A 9,930-nucleotide genomic window follows, 5' to 3' on the forward strand; every position below is an offset into this window, starting at 1 on the left:
ACCAGCTTCCCCACCCCTTACCCCCTACCAGCACCCCACACCCCCTATCCCAAATAAAATGTAAAAGAAAGTTTCATTTTTTTTATATATTTTTTCAAAAAGAATTCTTACTACCCAACCCTTTGTCACTTTTTTTTTTTTTGCTTTTACCCATTTTATCTATTTAACTATCCATTTTTAAATGGGTAATATGGGTATTACTCGTTTTTTACCCATTTTTAAATGAGTTGGATACCCAATTCATTTAAAATGGGTAATATGAATGGATACTCATATTATTTACCCATTTTGCCACCCCTATATACTTCCTACTTCATAGTTGGAATTGCCCATGGGAGGAACTAGGAAGCCATAAGGATGTTTCAATCGTAATCATATCATTCAGGTATGCAATACGAGACTATCAGATGAAAAACTAGTTGCACCTAACATCTTGGGAAATCAAACTTTGGTAAGAATATCCTAACTAGCTTTAAAACATACAATGAACCTTCTTCTCTTTATCCTTTTCCCTTTTCTCAAAGATTGGTAATGACATGCCATGAGGGTTTTCTCAATCATCATCCTAGACTTGGAGTTGATTGACATTTGACCCTCTACTACAAAGAGCACAGTAGACCTGTTCAAGAGTGGAGGAGCTTTCCCAAGCCTCAAGAATTGACAGAGTTCTAATATCCCCTGAATGGAGGAAATGTTTAAAGTCATTAAGCAGCATACCATGCCCGTGGTGTTCTCAAATCATAAGCCAATAATTTGGGAAAGTGGGGATCGGGTAGCATCACCCTCATATTTTAAATTCGAGAACATGTGGTTACAATCTGATGGTTCCATAGATATGCTGAAAGATTGGTGGAACTCTTATACAGTTATGGGTACCCCAGATTTTATGTTCACACAAAAGCTAAGGAACCTGAAGGACATTACTATGAATCATACACGAAAATACAATTTGTTAGCAAACAAAGGATAACCAAACAACCCACAAGCTACTTGTTATGGCCCTGCAAACCTTGGAGGGGTTTGATCTTATATGGTTATTAGAATAGGAATAAGTATTTCTTACTTACGATAGGAATAAGAATAGGAATTCTAGTTGGAAAAGCTTTCCAATGTAGTGTCTATAAATAGGGTCTTCATGTAACAATTTAGATATGCAATTCAATAATATTTTCTCCAATATTTCTCACATGGTATCAGAGCAATTGCGAGAAAAAAGAAGTTAAATATTTTTCGGTAACCTTGTTGTTGTCCGAATAATTATTATTTTCCGTCACTGTTTCCATAAAATTGACACACCACTAGCTGCGGAATTTCCCGGCGAGCAAAGCCCAATCATTCCCACAGGAAACCAGTGCTACACATGCCTCCGGTAGGATTTTCGCCCGTGAACTGTCAGACCAACGCGCCGGCGCGTGTGACTTTTTTTGGCCAGTTTTTTCGACAATTTCTTTACTATCTGAGTCACCTCTTCATTCTGAGTCTAATTGTGTAATTTTTTTCTGATTCCGACCAGATTCAATCGCCGAAATTAGGGTTCCGGCTATTTTTAGGCTGTTTCCAGCAAATTTTTTTCGAAATTTGAATTTTCCGACGGTCAGATCTCAATAATCAAGATTTTTTTGTTGTTCTGGAGACAAATTTAGCATAATGTCTTTTGGATGTGATGTTTTTGGTTCTAAAAATATATGGTTGCCGTTCGTCATTGGCCTCTTTATCAGTTGGACATAAACAATGCTTTTCTACATGGTGATCTTGAGGAAGAAGTCTATATGGAGCACCACCTGGTTTTGTTGCTCAGGGGGAGTCTAGTAGCCTTGTATGTCGATTGCGTAGGTCACTCTATGGTATGAAACAGTCTCCTCGAGCTTGGTTTGGGAAGTTTAGCAAAGTAATTCGGGAGTTTGGCATGACTCGTAGTGGAGCTGATCACTCTGTGTTTTATCGACATTCTGCACAAGGTCGATGTATCTATTTGGTTGTTTATGTTGATGATATTGTTATCACCGGTAATGATCAAGATGGTATCACCGATTTAAAGCAACATCTTTTTAAGCACTTTCAGACTAAAGACCTTGGCAGATTGAAGTATTTTCTAGGTATTGAGGTTGCTCAGTCTAGATCAGGCATTGTTATCTCTCAACGCAAGTATGCCTTAGACATTCTTGAGGAGACAGGAATGATGGGATGTAGACCTATTGACACTCTGATGGATCCGAATGTTAAACTTCTTTCGGGACAGAGGGAGCCACTTAGTAATCCTGAAAGGTATAGACTTGTTGGAAAGTTGAATTATCTCACAGTGAGTAGACCAGACATCTCTTTTCCCATGAGTGTTGTGAGTCAGTTTATGACTTCCCCATGTGATAGTCATTAGGAAGTAGTTGTTCGTATTCTTTGATATATAAAGTCATCCCCCGGCAAAGGACTACTGTTTGAGGATCAAGGTCATGAGCATATCATTGGATATACAGACGCTGATTGGGCAGGGATCACCCTTTGACAAACGTTCGACATCCGAATATTGTGTTTTAGTAGTAGGTAATTTGGTGTCGTGGAAGAGTAAGAAACAAAATGTGGTTGCTCGATCTAGTGCAAAATCAGAATATCGAGCAATGGCGACAACAACTTGTGAGTTAGTTTGGCTCAAACAGTTACTGGGAGAACTAAAATTTGGCAAAATTGATCAAATGGAACTTGTGTGTGATAATCAAGCGGCTCTTCATATCGCATCAAATCCAGTGTTTCATGAAAGGACTAAGCACATTGAGATTGACTGTCACTTTGTCAGAGAAAAGATACTCTCAGGAGATATTGTTACAAAATTTGTGAAGTCAAATGATCAGCTTGCAGATATGTTCACCAAGTCTCTCACATGTCCTCGTATTAATTACATTTGTAACAAGCTAGGTGCATATGATTTGTATGCACCAGCTTGAGGGGGAGTGTTAGAATAGGAATAAGTATTTCTTACTTAGAATAGAAATTAGAAAAGGAATAAGAATAGGAATCTAGTTGGAAAAGGTTTTCGATGTAATGTGTTTAAATAGGGTCTTCATGTAACAATTTATTTACGCAATTCAATAATATTTTCTCCAATATTTCTCACAATGGTTAAACAAGAACAAAGTATGCAATTACATTTACCAACACAATATAATTCATATCCTCACTTTGCTAAATCCTGTAAGATAAAATAATACTCCCTCCGTTTCAAAAAGAATGACATCCTTTCCTTTTAAGTATGCTTCAAAAAGAATTAAAACTCTTTCTTTTTTTTTGGTAACATTTCAATTTCACCTTTCCATGTGGCATGTTTAAGGCCACAGGATCAAAGAGCAATTTTGTACATTTGACATAACTTTAGTTTAGGACCACAAGATTCAAAAGTTTTCTTTATTTTCTTAATCTTTGTGCCAAGTCAAACTAGGTCATAATTTGTGAAACGGAGGGAGTATAAATCAAGTGAGATAACAAAAAAAAACTTATGCAACAAATAACAACTTGCCACTACGCAAGATTACCACAACTCTAAGTTTGAGACAGAGAACAAACGAGACAGAGGAAAATCAAAATGACTTGGGGGCTGGGATGATTAACCCAACTTTGAGGATTATCAAGTCTTTTGTTATTCTTTTACTTAAATATCAGTAAATTTATGAGTAAATTTTGATGAAAACATATATAAGATAGAATTGTTCATAAATATAATATTATGTATAGATAAAACATATATAAGATAGAATTGTTCATAAAAATCATATTATGTATCTATAATTATAAAAATATGTATACATTTGTTGGTTCGGGTTGGGTATTTCTTTGATTCTTTTAACAAAACCATAACTAAACCAAATATTATTGGTTTTTAAAAATGAAAAACCAAGTCATACCCAAATAAAAATCAGTTTATTTAATCGATTTGGTTAATTAGTTTAGTCTATCAGAACCTCTCTACCTCTAAGATAGTGATAAAGTATGCCATATTCACTTTACACTCCCCCGCCCCACCTTGTGGATTACATGAGATATGTTGTTGTCGTGAACATACCTACTTGTGCCCCAGACAGAGCCCCACCCCAGGCCCTGATGGGTTCACCATGGCCTTCTTTCAGAAATCTTGGAGTTTCATCAAGGATGACATGATGCGTGGTTTCAACTTTGTCCACAAACTGTCAGATGGTAAGGTCCGGCAATGCTTTTTTCACTGCTCTCATCCCAAAGAAGAAGAGAGTTGTGGAGTTGAGAGATTTTAAACTCATCAGCTTAACAGGCAGCGTGTACAAGCTAGTGACTAAAGTTCTAGTTGAAAGATTGACAAAATTGATTTCTGGACAGCAAAGCGCTTTCATGAAAAATAGGCAAATCACTGATGCCTCCATGATTTCCAATGAGGTTCTTGTTTGGAAGCTCAAAACTGGAGATACTGGCCTTGTAAGCAAGCTGGACATAGAAAAGGCCTTTGACCAATTATATTGGGCTTATTTAATTGATACACCAAAGATGGCATTTGGAAATAGATTATAAGGTTGTCATTAAAAGAATAGATGTATAAGGTGAATATATTTTTGTATTGCAACTGTAAAATTTTCAATTTTGGTTAATAGTATGTTTAGCGGTTTTTTCTCCTCAAAAGGGTTGCAGGCAGGGAGACCCTCTCTCCCCCTTTTTGTTTGTTCTGGCAATGGAATGGGGGCTCACTCAAATGCTGGCGAAGGTGAAAAAGCTCCAATGGATTCAAGGGTTCCAGGTTGCTAGGAATCCCTCCACCACTATCATTATTTCTCCTTTGCTCAATATAGTTGATATTTTGATTTTTTGGTGGAGCAGACAGTCCACAATCTCAACATCAGTCGAATGGTCTTTTGAGTCTATCTCTGTTCTACATACCAATATGCTCAAAAAAAGTAGTTATCCAGTAAATTATCTTAGAAGAGTCAGTGGACATACCCAGCTGCAATATGGGCTCTCTCCTCACTACCTACGTTGGATTTACCATTAGGTGCTAAATTCAAATCAGTTGAGATATGGAATGGAGTTACAAAAAGAATAGAGAAAAGGCATGCAACATGGAGAGTCAGTGCCTGCCTCTAGGTGGTAGACTCACCATAATCAACAGTGTCCTTGATAGCATCCCCCTTTACATTATGTCTCTATTTCATATGCCAAGTTCAGCCATAAAACACAGACAGCCCCAAAAGAAGATTCCTATGTGAAAGAAATAGTTAATAACATATGTCCTTTGGTTAATGGCAAATTGTGACTCTTCCTAAGCCTTAGGAAGGCTTGGGGATCAAAGATTTGAAGCTTCATATTACTAATGAAATGGCGACAGAGGTTTAGTCAACCTAAGGCATGTTACTGGAATGACAATATTGTTGCCAAATACGATTCTCAAGACCACTGGTATCCCAAGAGAGGCAGTGAAACCACATGGTGTTTAGGTCGGGAAACACATTATAGCCTAGAAGATGAATTTTCTCAGAAAGTTCCCTTCAAAGCTGGCAATGGACTCAACGTCAAATTTTGGCATGATTTATGATTTGGGGACACTACAATGAAGGTCTCCCTTCTAAGACTTCTTCAGATAGCTAGCAACAAAGATGCAACCAGAGTGCACTTCCCAGAAGAATCCTACAGGATTGAGAAATCAATGATTTACTCATCCTCCTTGGGGCTTTGGAAGAACACATCTGGATACTACCTCCAAACATAGAATACTATTGGAAAACTCTAAGAAGGGAGTTAACACTATGAAAGAATGTTACAAACAAGGACGCTCTCAGAAATGGAATTCTTGAAGCTTAGCCTTGGAACGTATTTGAAGGATTAGACCAAAAAAAGAGCAACCCGGTGCACTAAACTCCCTTTGTATGCAGGGTCTAGGGAAGGGCCCCACCTCAAGGGCCTATTGTACGCATCCTTACCTTGCATTTATGCCAAAGGTTGTTTCCAAGGCTTGAACACGTGACCACCTGGTCACATGGCAACAACTTTACCAGTTAATCCAAGGTTCCCCCTTCTTTGGAGGACTAAACAACCTTTCAAAATTAGTTGCTTCACATGGACAGCAGTCCATAGGAAATGCCCGACACAAGACAATCTCAGAAAGAGAAGTTATCATCCTTGACAACAGGTGCTTCCTTTGCAAGCGGAATAATGAATCTGTCAACCACCTCTTTCTGCATTACTCAGTAACAGCTGACATTTGGCCTCTATTTTCTCTGTGCTTGGACTCTAATGGGTCATGCTCTATTCCATTGAAGATAACTATGAAAGTTGGATACTCTGGAGAGTTGATGAAACCATCAGAAGGATCTGGAGAATGATCCCAGCAGCAATTTTTCATGTATTTCTAAGGAAAGGAATAGCAAATGCTTTGATGGAATTTCAACTCCTACAAGTACTCTAAATGCTAGATTATTAGTTAGTATTCTGAGTAGGCATTTTAACTCCACTGTAAACAGTGTTGACAATTTTTTGGATTTTATTAGCTCCTTGACCCTGAATCCTGACTTAGCACTAGTCTTGGGGTTATATTTAGACTTTTTTTTACAGGTTTTTGCTTAGTTTTTAGCTTCATTAGTTATTCCCTGAACCTACCAGTTAGATGCTTTGTAACTTTGCATCCTCTTGATGCCTCTTCAGTCTTTAATACAATTTATTCACTTCACCAAAAGAATAGATTAGTGCTTAGGTGATTTTGAGTACTAAAGACATATAATCCCTCCATCTCAAATTATATTTTACTTTTTAGTATGTCCCTAGAAGAATGACACTTTTTTATACTTAAAAATTAACTTTGAACTTCTAACTTTATCCTTATTGAGACCATTTATAGCCACAAATATCTATGGGTTGTTTTAAACCACAAGTTTCAAAATCATTCCTTTCTTAAACTCCGCGTGAAATAAAAAATCACATAAATTGGAACAGAGGAGTAATATTGTAGTAGTGTTGGTTGGGGCAAGTGACATGGATAGAGAAGCCAGTTATCCACCCTCATAATACAAAATGTTTTCTCAGATATCAAACGTGAAAAGTAACTTCTTCAGTGGAAAATTTGTGTAATACCAAACTCGCCTTAGCACCATTATCCAATTTCAATGTAAAAGCAAAACTAAAATCTCTAGATATATATGTATGCGTGCATAATTCCTATTTTCTAATCACCTTTAAATTAGTGCAATAGGTATTACCTTAAAGAAGCTAAGATCAAGAGAAGCCTTTTTGCTAGAGTCTTTAATAGCAACCAAAGCTTCTTCTATAGAATCTGCTTTCACTAACGCCATCACTTTACACAGTATCGCATCCTCATCTCCAGGTGAAGCCGCAAGAACTTCAAATAAAAATCATCAAATGCTATACACTGGAATATTACAGATGGATGAAATTATAGCTAAAAAGGAACTTACTCTGATTGGAAACTTTGATGGCTTGCTCATACTCGGATCGTTGGATGTGGCGGTTAAGAGAAGTGAAGAGATCTTCAATTGATATAGCAGGGGCTGCTGATGCCTTTGCTTTCTCTTTGGGCTTAGGAGCCATTTCTGAAGCAATTTCCCAAATCTTCTCCTAGGTTATTCAGGAATCAGGATGAATAAAATTAAAAGGATGAATTATTTTATCAATCCCTTAAAATAAGGCAAATCATCTACTAATTATCGTACCACCTAATCCCTATACAGGAAATACTTGATATAAATTATTATATTATTTAGATATTTTAATTAAGTGTAAATTATTTCAAATTTATTTTCAGCAAAATGTATTAATCAACGGTATAAATAGAAAATATAAGTTATTTTATTATTTAGATATTTTAGTTTAAGTACACATTATTTTATATTTATATTCAGCACAAGGTATTAATCAAAGGTATAAATAGAAAATACTTTATACCTTGTCCTTAAAAATACTTAAATGAAATATTTTACATCTTAACATAAAAAATACTTTATATCTTGCTCTGAAAAATACTTGGACTGAATATGCTTATAATGAAATATTTTATACCTTAATCTTAAATTATTACAATAATGTGCCCTAGACCCAGAATATTATAAAACTATAACTTCGGCTTAACTTTAAAATTCAAAATTTGATTTTATAGAAAATTAAAAAAAATGCATGTAGAGTACAACTTCAAATAGAAAAAAGAAAGCCACAGTAGGAAATTAAACCACTCAATACAAAAAAAAAAAGTTGCATGTAACTGTTGGACTATGATTGTCGAGCCTTGCGGGTTGTATATTGTAAGCTATTGTTGTAGTTGTAACACCCCGTAAACTAGTAAACTAAACTAGGCTAAGTGTGAGGGCAAGAGCCAAGGAAGAGGACTAGGATAGTCAACTCTTACATGGACAATGTCTCACCTTCTACGACCACCACCACGGCTCATGATGAGGACCACGGCTCATGTGGACTAGGCAGTGGCTAAACAAAGGTCGCTCAAAACAGCTCCCTCCAAATGAGTCACTTCATGGCTCGTGGTGATGACCATGACTCATGATAAAGTTTGCGGTGGTGCCTTAGATTTTTGGGCGTCAAAGGTAAAGTTGCCTAGCTACTGTATCATGGAGGCACCATGGCTCGTGGTAGGCACTAAGGCTCATGGAGACTCATGTGAAGGGCTTTTCACTAAATTTATAGTTTGGGGTTAACTTCAAATGATGATATCTCTTAGATAAAAAAGAATTAGGTGAGTCATTACCTATCCAATTAAAGGTCTCTAGGTCCTCTTTTCAACACCACGGAATTTGCCCAATTCGCATATCAGAGCAAAAAGTTATGCCCAAAATAGTGAAGCATTGTCAGGCTGAAAATTCTTCACGACCCGTTTGACAGGCCGTGGTGATGATCATGATCCGTAAAGTCGTCCTTCATGCCTTTTTGGCAGTTTAGTCAAGGGACTTCTTGGGTCTTCTTCCAATTGTTTTAACTCAAAGTTATGTTGTTTTTCCCAAGCCTAGAACATCTATATAAGTCATTTTAATCCCAAAATCACTCAATTAAGTCAATTATTCCAAGACCCAAATCAAATCCTCAAAAGCTCTCCTCTCAAATATTTCTCTCAAGAAAACTCAAAGAAGAAGAAGAGGGTCAAGCTAGAAAAAGACTCCATTGTTGCAAGTTTTGTAAGGCTTTATAATCAAGGTATGATGGTTTATCCATCCATGGTTTCTTCCATCCATGAAGCCCCCTAGATTTCCCCTAATTATAAATATGAAATCCCCAAATCAAGTTAGGGTTCCTTCCAAAATTGTTGATTATGTTAAGTTAGAAGCCAATTGAGTGGATAGTGCTTAATTTAATATTAGATTATGTTATTATAATGATATTATGTGTTTTCCATGGTTAATCCTAGTCTAATTGATGAAACTATAGTATTGTGGGTTTATGCCATGAAAGGTGAAATTGAGGATTCATAGATGATCTTCTATAATTTATGAGTTGTATAGTAATTGTTCAAGAATAAAGGAATATTCAAGAATAAAGGAATATAGACATGAATTGAATGAGATTATGGTATATATGATGGATCATGACTAGGAAAGCTTGAAGTTGAACCTTTATGATGATTTAAAACTAGAATCACTTGATAATGAAGATTTTGTGATTAGAATGCCTTGTAATCTAGGTTCATAAGGTGCTTTTATGGAGTAGCGCTATTAAGAGTAAAGACTCATAGTTATAAATGTCGACTTCTAGGTTTGAAGGTAAATGCTAATATGATGAATTATGTATGTTAAGGCCATAAGAAAAAGTTGACTTGATGATGGTAGACTAGTAGATAACATTGTTGTGGAAGGACTTTATCTACCTAATCTACCTCATGAATGTATGAATGTATGAAGTGATGGAATCACATGAGTTAGGATAATTTCCATCAAGTGTGTGAACCCAGGAGTGATGATTGAAAGTAAGCTTTGA

The 9,930-nt window shown here is 36.3% G+C and overlaps 1 pseudogene; it reads right to left on the reverse strand.

Moving 5' to 3' along the window:
* LOC107006086 overlaps window positions 1–7,641 on the reverse strand; it is an 11,413-nt pseudogene extending 3,772 nt beyond the window's left edge.
* Window positions 7,642–9,930: the final 2,289 nt, after the last annotated feature.

This window comes from Solanum pennellii, chromosome 1 (genome assembly GCF_001406875.1).
Source record: "Solanum pennellii chromosome 1, SPENNV200".
Classification (NCBI taxonomy): domain Eukaryota; kingdom Viridiplantae; phylum Streptophyta; class Magnoliopsida; order Solanales; family Solanaceae; genus Solanum; species Solanum pennellii.